This window comes from Acartia tonsa, chromosome 4, assembly GCF_053477335.1.
Source record: "Acartia tonsa isolate MP-2025a chromosome 4, ASM5347733v1, whole genome shotgun sequence".
In the NCBI taxonomy this organism is placed as follows: domain Eukaryota; kingdom Metazoa; phylum Arthropoda; class Copepoda; order Calanoida; family Acartiidae; genus Acartia; species Acartia tonsa.
Genome location: NC_137263.1, coordinates 34800216 through 34820615, shown reverse-complemented (window position 1 = coordinate 34820615; position 20400 = coordinate 34800216). Strand labels below are relative to the sequence as shown.

The 20400-nt window shown below is 30.8% G+C and overlaps 1 protein-coding gene across 4 annotated transcripts in view; it reads left to right on the top strand.

Moving 5' to 3' along the window:
• Positions 1 to 20400, top strand: part of LOC145316942 (uncharacterized) — a 58088-nt gene that overhangs the window by 13953 nt on the left and 23735 nt on the right. Inside the window, exon 1 of one of the 4 annotated variants that reach the window (XM_080157788.1) lies at positions 10681 to 10772. The exons of 2 other annotated variants lie outside the window; for them this stretch is intronic. The gene's annotated coding sequence lies outside the window, so the exon portion shown is untranslated. Of the gene's footprint in view, positions 1 to 10680; positions 10773 to 18763; positions 19012 to 20400 lie in introns of those variants that run through there. One more of the 4 variants, XM_080157789.1, reaches the window with a different exon arrangement.

The window sequence follows — 20400 nt, the reverse complement described above, 5'->3', positions numbered from 1 at the left end:
TCAGCTATGGTTCTTGTCTCTATGTTAAAGAACAGCATATGCTGTGAAAAGAGTTTCTAGCCAAAAATGCTAAAAAAACTATTTGATTTTTATCTTAATGTTGAATTAACTATAGAAATGGTGCTTTTTTTATAAATACACAATTTAATTATTATAATTTCCTTAGATGGGTATTTTTTCTTGATAGACAGTAAGAATCAACCCACAACTATATTAGCATACGAGTTATAATGATAAAAGATATACCTAGTTTTCTTGAAATTTTAATAGATGTACATTGTACATATGAATATATTATCAAGCGCATATTTATAAGCAAGCACATTCCTAAAAAGCAGATTTACAAGTATTTTGTGTGCGTGCGCGTGTGAGCGCGCGGCAGTCGCACTTCAAATCTCTCTAGCATTGATCATGAGATGATAAATTTTGGGGGGAAGAGAAAATGGTTCTAAGAAATCTTTGAGGAAAAGGGGAGGTTACTTATGTGTATGTGAGTGAAATCAACCAATCGGAAGTTTAACCTTCCCCTTCTGCTTCTCCATTTGCGTCTCTCCTTGTTTGAAATTTAACCATGAACTCTCTCTCTCCTCCTTCTCCTTAACCTTGATGCGCAGGGGCCGGGGCCACACCTTGACAGTGGTTCTGGGTATAGGGGGTGCGTCAAGCGTAGGGGAAAATTCAAGACAATTGTATCTTTCATTTTGCAAATGACAAAAAAATAGCAAAATCAATGACTTTTTAAAAATAAATTAAAATATGTGATTTTTACCGCCGATTTAAAATCGAAATTATAGGTACCGAGATTGATGTTTAAAGTGAATAAATTTCCTGTACTACCAAAACACCAATTCCCCCTTTCTTATAAATGTTTAGGTTGTTGAAGCTGTCTAAGCCCCCCCCCCCCCCCCCACTAGTTTCTCTTCCTTTAAATCTTTTTCAAAACCACTTTCAACATCTTAATTTTCTTCATTGCTTTTAGAAAAACTTTGATTCAAATATTATGATCATTTAAAGTTCTATTACATTTTACTTTGAATTAGATTTCTTAAATTTTCCTATTACTAATTATAAGATTAATGTAATATAATACATACATTCAAACTTAAAGTTAAAAACTTTAAAATTGACAGTTTTTGGGGGGTTAAAAATAACGGACTAACGTACAATTCTAAGTTGAAGAGTAGATTATTTTGCTATTTATAGGAATTTGCTAAGTTGTAAAAATGTACAACATTGTATGTAGTTGTGATGAGACATGGTAGAAGTACTTGTTGGTTGGTACCGTTAGAGAAACTTTTTAACAACTATGTGCGCACTTTTACACCCCCTATCAACAAACCAACCATCCGATACCATCCCTCCAACCCCGCAAATTTACTACCCCCGCAATAAACCATCCTATTCCTTTCCCCCTCCACTGATGTTTTTTTTCCAGCTTCCTGTCAATGCGTTTGCACTTTTAAAGACAAGATTTTACCGTTTCTTAAGCTTCATCAACCTAAAAAATTAAGTTTCTTTAATAGATAATTGAGGCATTTGTAAAAAAAATTATATATTCTATGATATACAGTAGCAAAATTGTTTGTCTGAAGCTAAAGATCCCGAAAATTACTGGTCCACAAAGTTGGGATATCGTTGGGTGGTTTAAACTATTTTTTGACATGCCTTTACCTCCCATAATGGCTATTGGCGAAGCAACTAGTCCTAGGTGATAAATTATTATTTTTTGTATGAAGTTAAATATCTCAGAAAATTCTGGTTCGAATTGGTTGTCCTTTTAAGGGAAGCTTTATGAATAGCTTAGGGTGGATTTAGTCTATTTTCCTGACCACCCAATCCCTACCCTAGAGACTCTAGGAGCGATGTAACTTTAAAGTAACAGATCCAGTAAAACCTAACCTAACATTACAAACTAGAAATTTATTTTAAAGATTTAGATATTTTTATCAGATCTACTAAAATAGTCATAGGATAAGTAGAAAAATAAATATATTTTCATATTTTTTTCACGGTAAAGAAGCCAATTTTCACAGGGATATTAAGGTATAAGACAATGGCCGATAAATTGACGTATATCCCCAATGATGATGCACAAAATCACCCCTTCTGTAGATTACATTTAGTGGTTGAAACGTTTGGACACTCAACTAAATAAACCAACCAATCAAAATTCTATAAAATTCCCTAAAGTTGTTAGACCAACGAATAAGAAAACGTTATTGTTAGATTTTGGGGACTAATAAACATCCCAATATCCCCTCCCTCCCTGCCATTTTTACAATCCTAAATCTACAAACAGGATATAAAAGAAAATATTCTGAAATTTTTTTTATCTAGGTATTTTAGATCTTAAAGAACTATTTAATCTGTATCAAATTGTGAGATTTTTAAATTGTCCTTTAAGATCTCGCTAACCGCTCAACCGACTGAGTTCCATCTTAATGCCCATTATGTTTATAGGATATATTTTAAGTCCTCTTTTTTTTCCATTCAAACAAAGAGCTCCTAGATTCTAGGGTCGCAGCAACTACTTTGTAATAAAGCACAGCAGTCTATAGTAAGATATATAAAGACCAAGGGATGAATATTAAGAGATATAAGTTTTCCGGAATTGTAATGTAGGGAGTAGATTTGAAATCTGCATCAAATTTTAAGGATTTTTTATAAAATTCGTTTTTTATATAATTCTTTATCTAAAAGCGGAAATACAAATTAAGTTAATTAATTTTGGCATCTGTGATTGGTGGATTTAAAAAATCTGCGCTCTGATTGGATGTCGTACATCATTCAACCAATTAGAGCGCAGGTAGTTTAAAATCCACCTATCCTATTGGTCAAAATTAATTAACTTAAAATGTATTTTCGCTTTTAGATAAAGAATTTTACAAAAAACGAATTTTATAAAAAAAAATCCTTAAAATTTGATGCAGATTTCAAATCTACTTCCTTCATTAAAGTTCCGGAAAACTTATATCTCTTAATGAATATTTGGTTTGACAGAACAAATTCATAATTTAGTCGAATAATCACGTTTGAATAAATGTTTTTAACATTTTAAAATTCAAATCGAAACTTTACAGATGAATTTCTCTATGGCTGTCAGGGGTGAGAGGGATGAGTTGTTGCACCAAGAACGAACTCGTATAAAAGTAGCGATGGCTTTCAAGAATATAAGACTCCATGAAGATTACTGTCAATGTGTTTTCACCATTTTGATTTAAACGTCCAGCATTAAAAATAAAACTTTTTGTTGATTATTTATAAATCTCTAAATGTATTTAATAATATAATAGCGGTTCTATTCCTAAAATCAATTTCTAAGTTGAACACTATAAATGTATATAGGATATTCTTGGATTTATTGACAGGATAAAATTTGTCGTCACTTTAGCTTGCTAATATGGACCCCATTAATTGGTCAGGTCGTTCATCCATTATGAGGGGAGGAGATGGGGTAAAGATGGTGGATTGGGTGTATCGTTATTTTTGCCAGCTGCCAGCATCACTTTATGTTTACATGAAAATCTGATGCATTATTCAAGTAATAATATATCGATTACACTATACCTTTATTTTTTGAGAGAAGCAGCTAAACATAAAATCATAAATAAGATAAATTTTTGTGTTTCAAATTTTGTCAAACTTAGTTGCTATGAATACTTTTCATATTTATACAACTTTTAGTACAAAACATTTTTAGAATTTTAAATTTTTGTATTAATTTCTTAATTTTATTTTTAGGTAAGTAAAACAGGACTTTTTGAAAATATCGGATAAGGATAAAAATGGCATCAAATATAACAGTCGATCCAAACTTAAGAATTAAAGCACAAGAAGAAAATCTCCCCCCCCCCCTCTAAAGAAAATAAGATAGGGACGAAACAAGGAGGCTAAGGGAGAAGCCATTAAATTGGTGTTTGTTAAATAACCCTATAGCACAATAAGATCTCATGATCTAACATATTAAAGGTTAATGTTTCCCTTTCTTAAGGAATATCCTATTATAGGTCTTTTTATTATTCCTATTTATACATGTATTGGTCACAAAATTTTTTTTACAAAAATTGTACACTTCTATAAAGACAGCTTTATCGTAAAGGTTTATGTGAAGCTGCGCCCCTAGCACATATATTTCAGCATTTAAAAAAAACAATATGAGAATATGAAAAACAATATGAGAATACCCAATAAGTAGTAAATTCAGTATGAAGCTAAAACAAGGATGACAACATCCATAAGTAGCGAAGCACAAAAAATCGTGGATGTTAATGTGTACAAGTAGATTTAAAGTGTGTATTTTATAAAATCAAGAATATATTTATCGGAGAAAATAAAAACGAAACCTTGCTTTATTTTGTATGATGACGACATAAAAGATGCTCATAACAATGGGAAAAATTATTTTGATACTGATATCCCAAAAAAGTTTGAAAATTGGACCAAAAACACCAAAGATATGGGGAAATATGTAAAATATATAAAAATAGCCCAAAACCTGCTAAAAGGCAGTCTGACTGCCATGTTTGTTTTCTTTAAACGACAGGAAATTTAATTTTGATATCTATAACTGAAAAAAAAATTGAAAATCGGACAATAAACACCAAAGATATGGAGAAAAATGTGAAAAATATAAAAATAGCCTAAAACCTGCAAAAAGGCAGTCGGGCCGTCATTGTTGTTTTCTTTAACCGACAGGAAATTTAATTTTGATATCTATTACTGAAAAAAATTTGTAAATCGGACCATAAACACCAAATATAGGGAGAAAAATTAGAAAAATATAAAAATAGCCTAAAACCATAAAACGGGGTCCAACTGGCATCTATGTTTTGTACTTAATTATGCTCCATATTAATGGAAATGTTGACAAGAAATTTTAACCTTCCATCTTAAACAGGAGCCGAGAAAATCACGTTTCCCCTTTTCTGTCTCAGACGCACGGACGGACATTTCGAATTATAGAATAGCTTCGCTACTAATAATCGTTCTTAATTTTGTGTTTAAAATCAAAACAAACCTTAAGCTGAACCCATTCTCTTTAAAAGGCATAAAAGCTCAGTTGTTTCAGAGGTCTTAAACATCAAAAATTTCAAATTTGTCATAGACAAATGTTTCTTGAGGGACATATTTACGTATTAAGAGTAAAAAGTTATTGACCCTGTCTCTATATTTTAAGAGAAAAAAAATTTGCAGAAAAAAACCATTCATATTCAAAAGGAGCGCCGCTATTTAAAATTTATTTGATAAAAAAATTGATTAATCTTTCAGACAGCAAGAAATAAAATTATACAGTCCCTTTCTTATCGTACTTTAATGAAGAAATGGACGCGTGTTTTTAAGTTATAGAGTAGCTTTGTTATAAAAAAATATTTTTCTTAATTATTTTTTCTCAATAGAAAACAATGACTTTTATATTTTGAGGTGTTATTTTTATTTAATTTCAGCCACATTCAAAGTTCAAAAAATTTTTAACAGGTTTTATGGACTCTAAACGTGAATAGATCTATATATTTAGTTAAAATGCCATATATTTTTGTTCGGGTTTTGCGTTGTTCTGGGAAGCTTTATTCAGCTGTTGGGATGGTTTTAGGCCGTATAAACCTCCCCCTATCAAAGAAGATAGGAGCGCTGCCAATTAAAATTTTTTTATGTGCATCGAAAGAATATTATGAAAATGCCATATTTTGAACTGTTTCATGATAAAAAAAAATTATACTTATTATATTTACGTAGAAAGCGCGTCATTCACTAAAATAAATGTAGCAAGGCTTCTCTACATTTCGTAGCTTGTCGGTCAGCAAACTGGCAGTAGTGTTCAGATTGGTCCAGGTAAAGATGGTATAATAAACTGTCTCTAAGCAAGTAAGAAAACGAATTTTATTATTTTAATGCGAAATTGATTTTGTTTTATTAGAAATGTCAAACTATTTAATGACATATACTATACTAGCGGCTACGCCCCTAGAGGCCTCTAGGGGCACTTGAGGAGGAGAGAGTCGAATTTAATAACCCAATTTCTTATTTTAGATTTTAAAAGAAAAAGTAAAAAACAATTTTTGGGGGGGCAAAATTTTTTTTTGGGGGGGGGGATTTTTCATTTTTTGGGGGGGTTGGGGGTGTCCCATCCCCCAAAAAATAGTTATAAACCTTCCCGGTGAGAAGCTACCCTGTTAAGGAGAACCCGATCGGTTCAGCGGTTAGCGAGATCCTTCGGTACAGACACACAGACAGACAAACATCCTGTTACTTTAGTATAAGGATTGATAAGCATAATAGTACTGAAATTAACTACAGATGAATTTAGATTAATTAAACAAACGGACCTAAATTATGTTTCTGTCTTCAGCACTTTTATTATATTTCTGCTATGAAGTCGATATAAATACTGATACTGTTTTATTGTCATGCATATAGAGAACATGCCAAGTTCTGTTCATCCTCTATTTCACTTTTTGGTTCGCCCATAGTCTCAAATATTCTCTGAGTACTCGCAGGGCCCTACCCCCCCCCCCCCCTCTCTATAAACCTAATATCTGCACTTTACCAGAACTAAAGGGGAAGTTCCACGAAATGCATTTGAACTTAATTTTGTGAACCGCATATTTTTTCCTGATTGATTGGTTAAACTACATTTATATGGCATATAATTGAAAGAATTTTAATTTTCTACCACGTAGGTTTTAAAATATCAAGACTTGAAAATCGTTTTTTTCTATTTGCATATATCACAAAAAGACTATTTTCAAGTCTCGATATTTTAAAAACTACGTGGTAGAAAATTGAAATTCTGTCAAATATATGCCATATAAATGTAGTTTAACCCAATAACTAGGAAAAATATGCTGTTCACTAAATTAAGTTCAAATGCATTTCGTGCAACTATTCCTTTGCCTCAAAATTTTAGAACTATCTGTTCAGCCGTTAACGAGATCTTACTTGACATACACAAAACTTTCTACTTAATGGCACAGGAATCCTCATTTTTATGCCATATTCCTTAAAACTTTTCTTTGCTTTTTTGGTCTTGAATCTTTTTCTGTCCTTTTATATTTTGTTATCCCTTTGTCTCCATGCATTTCTTAGAAAAGAGAAATTTCAATATTTTTTTCAACTCCAAAACCACATGTGTGTGTGTGTCTGTCTGTTTGTGTGTGGGGTGTGGGTTTGTTTGTGTGCTTTTGTGTTGCATTTGTGTTTGTGTTTGTGTGCATTTATTAGTGGGCATTTTCTGTGTGATTGTGTCTGTGTGTGTGTGGGGGGGGGGGGTGGAGGAGGGGTGGAATTACACAGAACTACATCAGTAGCAAAAACGTGGGTTTAGATCAGCACAAATGCATTTTTCTTAACAAAATGATGATTAAAACAAAATATTACTAATCCTTTATAGATTAAATGATTTTAAAAGTTTAAAACACAAAAGCATTATGTTGACGACAAGTTTAAATAGATTAATAATGGAGGTCAAAAATAGCATATATTCTACATTCTTATGGAATGAAATCAGCCTGATAGTTAGATTGAAATTTTCAACAATCATTACTTAAAGAAATATCTGCCAAGTGATGCTGTTCTAATAATTTCATTATAACGAAAATTCTTAATTAGAATGATTTTTGTATATACTCCTACCAACAAAATATCCATCTACAAAAACAGTTTTTCGCTGAAATAATTTTGCTTTGGTATTGCCACACCATATGAGAGTTGAAGAACCTAGATATAGGTCGCACATGCAAACTTTTACCGTGTTCTAGCGTCTTATATTAATATTAATATAACAGCACAATTCTAGACCACAACTGGAACTTATTGTATTGTGATATATGGCACCAGCCAGGTCTAAGAACCATAGTTTTAGTTGCACACTAGAGGTAGTTCTAATATTGCACTTCACATAACGTCAGCGAGAAAGCGAGATAAATAGAGAGATAGATAGAGATGGAGAGAATGCATATGAATGATTCTTTCAAAGGAAGATGGATAGATAGATAAACAGAATATACAGAAGAAAGATATATAAACAATAATATAAATTATAGTTTGTATACATATTAAGATTATTTCCATCTCTTTTTATCTATTTTACTATCCATAATTTCCTGGAGATGTCCTATAAAATGCATTGTCCCTCTATTTCTCTCTCCAATTCTCTTTTACCTTCTCTCTCTATCTTTCTTTCTATCTGTCTATCTTGATCCCAAATTTGGTTGCTACCCTGATCTTAAACTCATAAAACTTTTGTCAATATCAAATCCACGGATAACCATTTTCCTTGTCCTATTTTTAAGGGCGTGCACTTAACCCTACCCCCCCCCCCCCTATCCCAATTGATCTCCTATTTTTCTTACAAAGGTTGTGAATATCCCCTTAAAGGGGTGTCATATCATAAGGTAAGAAATTTTTTTTTGAATTCACTCAACCTTTTATTTTTTTAGTATCACATTTTTTAAAGAGTTGGTATAATTAATTGCATGTGTTTTAATTCGCCAAGATTTCGCTAAATCCTGGATCGATTGAGTTTTATTACCATGAATGTTTTATATATGTAGGACGCAGGTACCTTTTTCATTTTAATCTGTGTAATTTTTTAATAACATTAAAAATACAAGTTTGTTTTTCATCAAATATAATAAATGACATTAATTGTAAAATTATTATATTCCTTCAATAATAAAAAGCTAACCAAATAAACCAGAATATTAGAGGGAGGATTTATTTGTGGACTAATGCCCTATCCCTTCATGAAAAAAGACAAAAGCTTGCATGTATTTTAAAATACTTTAAATAGATACATTAACAAGGATTAAAACTTTATTATTTCATGACAAACTGCGAAAAAATCTACAAAAAAAAAGAATTAAAGAGGTTGGGAAATTGGACGAAAATGAGGAAAAAAGACGTGTAGATTAAACCAAGTTATTGAGTAAAGATCAAGAAAATTGACTTTGAGATTATTAAAAACACCTGACTTCAATTCCTTTCTATGCTGCTTTAGCTGATAAAAAAGAAATATTTTTGTTGAATTAAAAAAAGGAACACTTTTCACCCCCTAACAAGTTTTTTTTCACCCTCCTGAAAGAAGACATTCCTACGTCTGACAACATATTTAACCCCCGCCAGGGTTAGGTGAGGGTAACTGGGGGAAAATAAGTTCTTAAACTTTCCAAGGGTAGGATAGAAGGGCAAATAGGGCTGAGGATTTTTTTTTATATAACAGAAAATTTTAAAATAGCACAATGAATCAATCTTAAAGTAAAATATACCTATCTTTCAAACTGATACATTAGGAATTTAGGTATACCTAATTAGTTAAGTATTCGTCTTACAGAAAACAATTAGTATTTTATGTAGAAAACTTTTTGCGAATTCGCGAAAACGTAAATTTGAAGGGATGATATGAGGGAATCTTGAGGGAAATTTTTGTCTACATTTTCTTATTTTACACATTTATACTTTGGAGGGTTGTAGTGTGTTTGTGTGTGGCGAGGGGGGGGGGGGATTTTTTAGATGGGTATGGGGTAGATGGGGAATGTTGATAATTTTTGGGAAATTTAAAAGTGGAGGGGGAAATAAGGGTGAAATCTATAATGTAATGTAACAGAATGTTTCTTTAAAAAGTTTAAAATCAAAGTAGCTAAAATTTGAAAATTATTCCATTTAAAGTAGAAAAATTAGAATCTTTTCTTATTACCACAATAATTAAGATGTTTTTTGTATGTTTTTTATGAAATGAAAGTCAAGAATGATAGATTACATGCTTTTCAATGTTTTTAATTAAAACAAGATAATCATTGTATTTTTAAACAAACTATTTGCTAATTGAAAGCCTCAAATTTTATTCTGAAATATGTATATAGAATACAAAAATGTTTTGGTATTTTAAATTTTTGCGAAAATGTGTAAATACCAGAAATAACGGTACCATGGCTTGGCCACTACCTTGACAATGAGGCAGATATTTTCACCGGGGGCGTGGGGGGGGATAGGGAGGAGTTACCGGTCGCAAGGGGGGGGGAGGAAGGGAAGCGCGCCGTAATCTTCTTCTTCAATATCATGCAGGGGAGATTGGCATTAGGGGGTGTGGGGGTTGATACATGACCTTAAATGGAATATGGAAGGGGTTGGTGTTTTTATAGTCTGCTTTCTCTTTGCACCCCTTATACTACACCTTAAATCATTCCTCCAACTCCCCCTTAACCCTTTAGGCCATGACACAATGTTATTTATATCCACTCTAATCTAACAGTATATACTATAACCGGATTTTACTTCGAAGGGTTGAAATTTCTCCCCCCCTATTATTTCTTCGGTCAATCAAGTTTTGGACCTTAAACATTCTTGTAATATCCCCCTTCCTTCACAAATATGCCTTAATTTTCCCTCCTAAGTTATATAATATATATTTATACATATATGTTGGAGGAAAAAGTAAATATTTTGTATAAGCCGGCTGAAGGAAGGGAACGAAATAGGATATAAGAAAGTCAAGACTTGATATTATTATTCAAGGAATCAAAGCAGTAAGACGTAGTTATCGTGGTATGTGTTAGCCAGTTAAAAGTTTCTCTTGTGATTTATGTTATAATTCAATCTTGAATACAGTGATTTTTTTTATCTGACAAGAATAAACATTTTCTTGAAAGGATAAATAACTATTATTATTTCAAAAGTCAAACTAGAGTTATAAATGGACTTGTTTGATTAGTGAAAAACGTTGATATTGATGATATGTAAAATTCTTTCTAAAAATACTTTTAGAAGTATTTAAACAGGTAGATTTATAATTTTTATATAGTTTGTTTTTATAATAACTAGTGGATGCACCCTTAGCTTCTAGGGGATCTGTATTAGTAGCGGGGAAGGTGGTAGTAGAGAAAAAAACTGACTCTGACTTATGGAAAGCTTCACTGAAATGGAGAACTCAATCGGTTCAGTGGTTAGCGAGATTTTAGCAAATAGACAAAAAAAAAGATTATTGCTTTATAATATAGGGTTGGTATTGTAGATTTAATTATCTTAAAATGAAACATATTAAAACGCATTGATTGAAATTAAATTCATTCAAATTTTATTTGAATTAGTAGCAAAGCTACTTTGTAATTACCATCTTTTCGTAATTGTCAATTACGTTGACAATAAAAAAAAACGAGTTTTAAAAACATTTAAAACATAATATACACAGATTCGAATAATCTCTGTCATATAATACAATGATTTAATGTTAATACCTGTCAAATCTTCTTATTTTTACTGTTTAATACTTTTCTGTTGTCCATTAGCTGCTCTACTTATGCACATAATTGTCCTTCATATTAGAAAATAATTATCACAGGAAGTAAAAATATGTAATTATTTTCATATGATATGTCATTAAATTTTGTTGAAAATTTGGAGGAAGGGTGGGATAAGTTGTAGCAGCTGTCTGTTTCAACCCCTGTACACTGGTACAGTACACTCTTGTACGTTTACCCACGTTTTGGTTTCTAGTGGCTTTGCCATCAAGCCCCATGGGCCTTCGCTCGAACGAGAGAACGGAGAGTAGGCTTAAATTTATATTTGTGTTAAGAAATATTGAGGATTTTTTGGTTGGATGACTTACATCTTTGAAAATGGCCTGAAACCTAACCAAGACTAGCACAAACATACTTAATAAAGATTAAGTAACACACTCTCAGACGAACGTCCTAATGCTAAAGAATTCTGAAGAGAGTGTTCTTCATATGAAAAGAAAAAACTTATTTTATCACACCAGCTGCTAAAAGCAGCCTTAGCCTTACAGCAAATTATCGGCTTCGTCCCAATGTAATCAAATTAACACCCGTAAATGTAATTTATCCTTATTTTGAAAGAACCGTTTAAGAGATCTAATAAAGCTTTATAGTAAAGACAGACAGACGGACATTTTATTCCTTTATAATATGGAATTTTCATTTGTATAGATACGCACGTATTATAGAAATAATGCTTTCTAATCTAGGCCATATTTAGAAACGTTTATACATTATACATTTATTTTATAGAGAGGGGTAGTTATCAGGGATATTAAGGAATAAGACAATAAATTTCTGTAAACTTAAAATTTTGATTTAAATTCTTCCATACTGTATAAGATCAAACTATTGGTAGAAAAGTTTGGACGTTGTATGAGAGTACATTTTTGAGACAAGTAGGAATTACAGCCCAATGTCCCCTCCCTTCCTGGATAGTAACTTATATTTAAAAGAAAGTATTGTATTTTAATTAGGAGTTGTGCTTTTTAGAGAAGCACTTTTTATAATCTATGACATTAAGTATTTATAATTGTGTAAGGGGACAATTTTTTCTTAAGCTGATTAAAGCAGAAATCTGTCTAAGGCCATATGCAAAGAATGGTCATTTATCGCATCGTATTATAGACAGTTTTCCGCGGATATAAAATAAAAAAAATACCAGATTAAAATCAGTTTTGTTATCCCCAGGGACCGAATGACCGGACTAACAAAACTGGTATTAATCTCATGATTTTTATTTTTATCTTCGTGGAAAAACGATGCTGTACATGATTTTTCAGTATCTCTGAGAACTGGTTCTAATCCAGCGGATATTAATCGGTTTCCAAGCCATACTGGAAAAACTAATATTCATATTCCTGTTGATTATATTTTCTTTGGTTTGTTGTCACTTACTTTACTAATGGATGTAATTTTTCTTGTTTTTAATCTAAAACAATTGCATTTTTTTTCTCGTATTTTCCCCATTCATGATACACACCCACACCCATATGAATAACATTATCCCAATTAGCATAACCTAGTCTGAAAGTATTACTATGTAAATATGCTAGTGGTTTTGCTCTAGCCTCTAGGGGCTTTACTACACTATAACAATCATCTCCCATCCTGGAAAAACTTGTAAGCAACAAAAAATACATTTCTGCTTTGTGAAATAGAATATGTTGGAGAAAGAAAAACCTTTTTTTCCTTTGTATAAATTGTTTTCTTTGCTTTTCATGACGATACATTAAAAGCATGATAAAGGCATGTTGAAAAGGGGACAGGGGAGAGGGGGGGTGTATCCTCCCCTATTCCCTTTTTATATTTAATTCTTACAGACACTGTAAAGAAAGCATGAAAAAAAAAGAAATTAGAAAATTTAGCTGTTACCATGCATTGTCCTTTCCCTCTTAGTGCATTCCCCTTGAAAATTTCTTTTCCCCTTTCCCCTTTTTAAATGCTACAATTCATCGTAAATAAGCAAGGGGAGCCTTCTCTGTTGCCTCCGTTAGAGTGTGCAATTCCCCCCCTTTCCCCCTTACCGTGAACCTCTGTCAGTGTTAAACCCTCCGTCCGCCCGGCTTTCGGACATTGAACTTTAGCAACAAATAAATATATGTACATGTTTGTACAATTATTATGTGTGTGTGTGTCTGTGTGCATGGCATGACATGTGTGTGTGTGTTACAAGGGTGGGATTTAAGGGTTAAAGTATTAGATATTACAACGGAGAACTTTATGTGTGTGTGTTTGTGTGTGTATGTGGTATTTACTCTGTTATCAGAGAGGGGTTAATGTTATGTAAGGGTAAATATAAATTTAAAGGGTTGAGAGAAACTTGTTACAATCTTACTAGAGAGAGAGGTCAATGGCTAGAGCAGTCCCGTTACACGTGGGGTCAACCCATTCACCAGGGGAGCAACAATAAAAGGGAAATATACTGAAAAAGGGAAATAATTAAAATGATTGCATTATTCAATTAAAGTTTTAATTAAGAGTCTTTATAGTTATTGACTTTTTCTTGTCGACATAACAATCCACTTGATTTATTTCTAATGTCCCATTTTTTTGCTTTTTTAAGTGTAAAGCTCATTTAAAGTATTATCTGCGGAATCTTAAAGTTTTAAGTTGACATTAGATTTCAAAGATTTATTTTGACAAAAGTAAAGTGGTTAGGTATAACTAACATATCATTAACATGCTCTTATTGTTGACAACATAGCTTTAATAAATTATGGTCATGGATGACATAAAACCGAAGAAAACTGTATTATAATAAGATAAAATATTAGTTGGTATTTTGTATTAACAACAAACTAAATTTTATAAACGATTATTTTAAAATTTCAAAGGAACATTTCTTAACACAACACTACTATGAATTTTGTCATGCTTGTTATTTTTTTTCACGTGTATGTATTTAAACTTTGGTAAGTCATGCGACATATATAAACAAGGATGATTATTGGCCATAAAAAAATACATTAGTAGTGCATTATACAGTAAAAATTAAGATATTACCTAAACTGTTATTAAAATGGTAGGTTCTTGTAAGGAAAATTAAATTTTGGCAAAAAAAGTTAATTAATCATAGTTATTATATTTTTGTTGATAGTTTATCCATTTTAAAGCTATGTAATGTTTTCAATTTTGGATAACCGCCAACGTAAATTAATTTACTTTCATGTTTCTCACTTTGATGGATTTTTAAAGAGTTAGGGAGCCAAATTCTTGCAGAATTTTTGAGTTAAACATTGCATGAGTTCATAATACATTGACCTTTGAGTCAGGGTGGGGGAGGACAATGACGATAAAAATATTCTACACACTGCAACCACCCTCCCCTATCTCCTAATATTTGCTCATAGCTAGCTAGGGAAGAACTGTACTAGCATGAATTATTGGAAATATTAATGTATATGTCCATTGTCGTATCCCCGCATCCCTGTCTTTCTGTACTTCCCACCCAATACAAAATACAATTCAGTTTTTATTTTGGAATAATCCTTTTTCTTTTTAATGATGAAATATTTCCACCTTCCTCCAATCAAAAAGTTTACCAATAAGTTGGATGTCTTGTTCGATTATTTGAAAAAGTTAATAAAATTTTATGAAACTTTAAAATGGCATAAATATTAAACAGTGTTTTATTTACTATACCTGCCAAAAATTCGAACATTAATCTATTTTTTATACAACCATCATAAAATTTTGTTGTGGAGGTTAGATAAAAGCTCTATTTAATTTGATTGGATTATGTTTTTCCTTTTGTCAGACAAAACTTTTCATTTGTTCACACCATTGTTAGTTAATAATTGGTATTTAATATTATTACTTGTCTGATTACTTTTAACATAAACAAGGATGACAGCGTTCATGAAAACAGTGCCGGGTACTTAAAATGGACGTACCACCATGAGTCCATATGGTTGCTTTTGCCAGATTGTAATTGTTATACAAAGTAGTTTAAATAGCATTTTAAAAATCAAAGTTCAAGGTTTTATTATGTGTAGGATAATTCTAACATGACTAAATTATCAATTAAAACTATCCATTTTATTCACTTACCTTTTATGTTATTTGTGGAAAAACTTCGCATTAATAATGTTGCTTTAAATTAAATTAAAAGATGAACTCTTTTTTACCTATAGAATTTGATTATGAATAGTTTAAATAGCTCAACTATTTCATTATAACTTGTAGTTAAACTTGATATTTTATATTTCTCCCTTGTTTTTTAACTGATTTTTAAATGCTAATGTTGAATATTATGAAATTTTTATTAGCATAATATTGCTAGGCTCATGTTTTTCTTATTATACATTCATTGACATAAGAAATTGTATAGGTGTGACCTAAATCTAAAAGCAATAACATTCATTGCTTTAAATCTGGGGATCGGCAGCCGTTTTTAAGCCGAAGCCAGTCGTCTCGTATTGCTAATCAGCTATCGATAATGGCAAAATTCAAGTCCATGTCAAGCTGCCTGTTTTTAACAATATTTTCAACAAAATGCAAAGCATTTCGTCAAAACTGTCTAATACCCACAACTAAAAATTATTTGTATGATTTGGACAATTCGCAGCAATTTTTATAAAAATCTATGGCCACGGAGAACTTTAAGTTCGCGGCTGCCTAATACTGTTAAATTTATGATGAATGTACATATATTTTTTCAATTATGTAAAAGCTTTGAACACCAGGATGAGAAAATCCATCTGAGCAATGGGCATGGCTGAAAATTAAATATTTATTATTGCTTAAAAGATTATATGAATAGGATACATATAACTTTTCAGTAATAATTTATGGCATCTTTGCAGTAAATTATCATATAAACAAAAACATAATGATTTGATTATATATCTATTTAAAAAATTATTAAACCTAACCTTCGAAAAAAAACTAAATATATAAAAGTATCTTTCAAAAATGTCACCTTTTAAGTATAACAGGTTTTCTTCTTTTTTTTGACAATATTAACAATAAGTTCAGGTTCATATTAATTAGAAAAATATATGCACTTGACATAACATTAGACCTAACCAACGAACAAAACAGAATATAGAAAATTATCTCTTTAAAAAAATGTCACTTAAGTAGGGGAGAACTGAATGATAAATCATGTATGTAAACATTTATTCATACAAAAACATACAGAGGGTAGTAAAGCGACTTCTCCCCTAGCCTCTAGTGTCATAGCTCAATATAACTTTGTAGGGTATTACGTCCATACAAAATATTTTTTATTTTAAAAATAGATGGTTAACACTAATAAATTATTTTACAACCATAGGAACAAAGTTTATGAAAAAAATAAACAAATTTGTCTAGGACCTAAAAATTTCTGAAAATCATAAACATAACGGTCTAGCCGTTTTCAGTATCTTATTGGACTAACATCTTGTATTAAAATAGATTTTAAGTGGGGGAGGGGAGTAAAAAACCCAAATGTACAGAAGATAATCCAATTTCCATGATACATGCTAATAAATATAATGTTAACTTAGCTAGTGTAAACAATCAAATCAAATTATCCTCTGACCTAAATTGCTGATTGTTATTATTATTTTTGCAACTCAATTCCTTTTTCTATTACATAAAGTAAATATATTATGTTATATGCTAACAAGTATGTCAATATTAATAAAACAAAGAAGCTAATCTTAAATCTAGATGGCTGGGCAGACATAGGAAATTCACAAAAAAAATATACCTCATTTATGCTTCATTGGAAGGTATCATCACATCATTGCTAAAAAAACATGCATTCTATTAATTCATTATATTTTACGCCCATATTTGTAAAAAAAAAACAAAAATTTGCATGTTAACTATTTTTGCAAATAAAACACCAATATTTTTGCTTGCATATTTTTTTTTGCATTTTTCTGATTAGTAGGTCATTCCCCTTTAATAGTGTAGCTACTCTGTAACGGGAAAAAACCTTTTTTTCCGCGGAAAACTGTCTATTATACGCTTCTTTAAATAAATCTTTAAAATTGATATTTTGATTATTTAATAATTATTACTATCCCTCTTTTATTGCTTTTTTTAATAAAAAAAAAATATATTTTTAAAATTAACAAGAAATAAGTATGTATTTGCATAGCTTAAACATGAAATTCTACGAACCTAAATATGTATATATACCCAATTTTATATGAAGATACTCATTTTGTTAGTACTCCTAACTTATTTATGATTCCACCTAATATAAAATACTCTACACTAGTACCTAAAAATAAACTGATATATACGTTTTAGGTAAGTACGGACAACATTGAGAAAAAAGTACAGAGAAGCTTTGCTCCACAAAAGGACCAACTTGCATTTGCAGATTTTTGCAATTGTTAACTAAATAATTTTTTAAACATTACCAAAAAAGTTTCTAAGAGTAAAAAGTGCTTTAATAAAGGTCTAAAATGCATCATGAACCCCCTTATTATCTGCCTACCCACTCCCCATTTTATGCCTAGAAAGGGGGACCTTTAAAAATACGGCATAGAGAAAGAAAAAAAGATTTTAGATTGGAGTGTACACAAAAAAGAGAGAGAGAGATATTCAGGCCGTTCACCCCATATATTTATCTATCTATTTACACTGAAAATATCTCGTACAAACACACACACACACACACACATACACGTTACACACAGTCACTAACTACGAAAGCAAAGCACCATCAAAGTGCAACACCAAAATTTTTTTGGAACTTTAAAATATCATACATCAGAAAAGCTGACTTGTAAATTTTTTTTCTTTATGCACAAATGTTTTGTTTTTCTCTGTTATTTACAAAATGAAAATTTATATGAATATTATATAGAAGTCAGCTTTTTTACCGAAAACAATGTTGAAAAAAATGTGGTAAATTTGTTGAAGATGAGAAAGAGAGTGCGTTCAACTCTAGTGTTGATATAAGGCGCAAGGGGCGCTGCTGCGCTACTCTCTTTATATGCTTTTATGTCTGAGCAATAATGGGGGAGGGTAGGAATAACCCGCAAGAAAGTGGAAAGTTCAGAGGGGTTTCCTGCTATAAAAGGGAATGGGGGTAAAGACTATGGGGTAGCCGTCATGAAACTGCCTGACTGACTGAAAACAGACTGACACAGCGTATTTTAGAACAGGGGCCTATATATTTTTACACAAAAATATTTAATAATATATTATATAAAAAATTCAAAAATATAAAATTTTTAGTTCATCAAAAAGTTTATTTTTTTTTGCAATATTTGTAAAACCTGTGGAATACCATGATAAATTACTACAACAGTACTATGTACTCAGTACTTAGCTAAGAGGTCGTAATAACTCCCCCCCCCCCCTTCATCTAGTGATTAGACAGCCCCTAATTTCTACTACTATATGTTGTCTACCTAGGCCTATAATACAACAACAACAACATATTAAATCTGTAGTAAGTCTACAGAACCAACTTTTACATTTTTTCTCTTAGTTAGAATTGTGACTAGCGTTTGATAAATAGAAAGCATCGCGCGTATTCATAGTTTTATATTTTTTTAATTAAAAACAAAACAAAAGCATATCAATATTAATGCTATAAAATTAAAGTGAATAAGTAGAATAATTATAAAAAGTTAATGTTATGGAAAAAAAATTACACAGTGAGCAATAGATAGATAAAAACGTATATCTATAATAAGCATAGGTCAAAGACCCCTATTTAACAATCTATAAAGAAATGTGATTTTATTTAGTGATGTTGCTTTATTACAAGTATTTTTAGGCAATTATAGTAAGTAATTTTACCTATTTTATTTGTAAACCTATATGATAATAAGAAATTAGAAGATTTTGTCAATAAATCACTGTCAATGACATTTTCATTCGATTTGATTTAGTAACTAGAACTGAGACTTACTTCAAGACCTTATTTATAGAGCAAGTTTTATTAATAAAATTTGTACCAGAATTGCCTTAAAAAAGAAGAAAAATCTGTAAAAAAAATTTGTTTTGACTTTAAATTTCCAAATGGCTGATATAATTGAAATTTAGAAGAAAACAAAACAAATACTTTTTTGCTTATAAAACTAAGAAGTAAAAACTTAATTTATGTACACAATATATTAAGGTTTTTATCAACAAAAAATGTTTTTCTATAAAAAAAAGTTTTAACTTACTCAGACCGGCTTTTTCTGTTTAATTTCCTTTTTTTGAAAAAAATAACCACCATAATTCCCTTCTTTGTTTAGTATTGGCTTTTGAAGATGTTTTATGGTATTTGATAACAGTGTGGCTGACATATCGGACAAAATGCCTCTTATGCAGTTTATGTTTATAAAATAACAACCAAAAAAATTCACAAATATATTGTAAAGGATATAGAATGTACGTTAATAATATTATGAAAAAGGGAAAATCTAAAAAAAATTTCGTCAATTTAGGCAGCTAGCATGGAACTCATATATTGGTAAGTTCGATCATGTAGTACAAGGGGAGGGAGTGGGGTAAATGGGGTGGAATTTAGCCCACTGCGAGTTTCACTTTATTAGAGAACATGAAAATCTGGTGTAAGATCAAAGTAATGATATGTCCATTGTTGTTGTACTATTGATTTTTTTGCACTTAATACATCCATAAATTTTTTTTGCTTCCATAACTGCAAAAAAGTATGGGAGGGGTGAGAATTTGGTCCATTTAATATTGGTGGGATATTGAAGCTTTTTCCCCTTGTAATATATATGTTTTGTATAATTTCTCTATCTCTCTATTGATAGAGAAAAAGTAAAACAAATAAGGAGGGCAAAAATATGTTTTATCCAAGGTTTTTAATATTCAGCTTAAACATTAAATAATATTCATTTATTTAGTCAACAATCTTAATCTAAAAAATGTAAAGAAAATCTGCTATCCTCTAATGCAAAGTAGTAGGGTCATTCGTCTGAAGCTGAAAATCTCGGAAATTTCTGGTCTGAAGGGGTTTTACTTTTTAGGAAAGATTTTAAGTACTTCTTTATATTTTTTGATAATAAAAACATTAATAAAATAAAATTTTTAAACAATATTAAATGAAGAAACTACTCTATAAATATCCTTGCCCGTGAGGTTACAAACAAAAAGAGAGAAAAGGGGAGAAAAGAGAGAGAGAGAGAAATAGAGATAAAATAAAAAGAGAGAAAGAAGA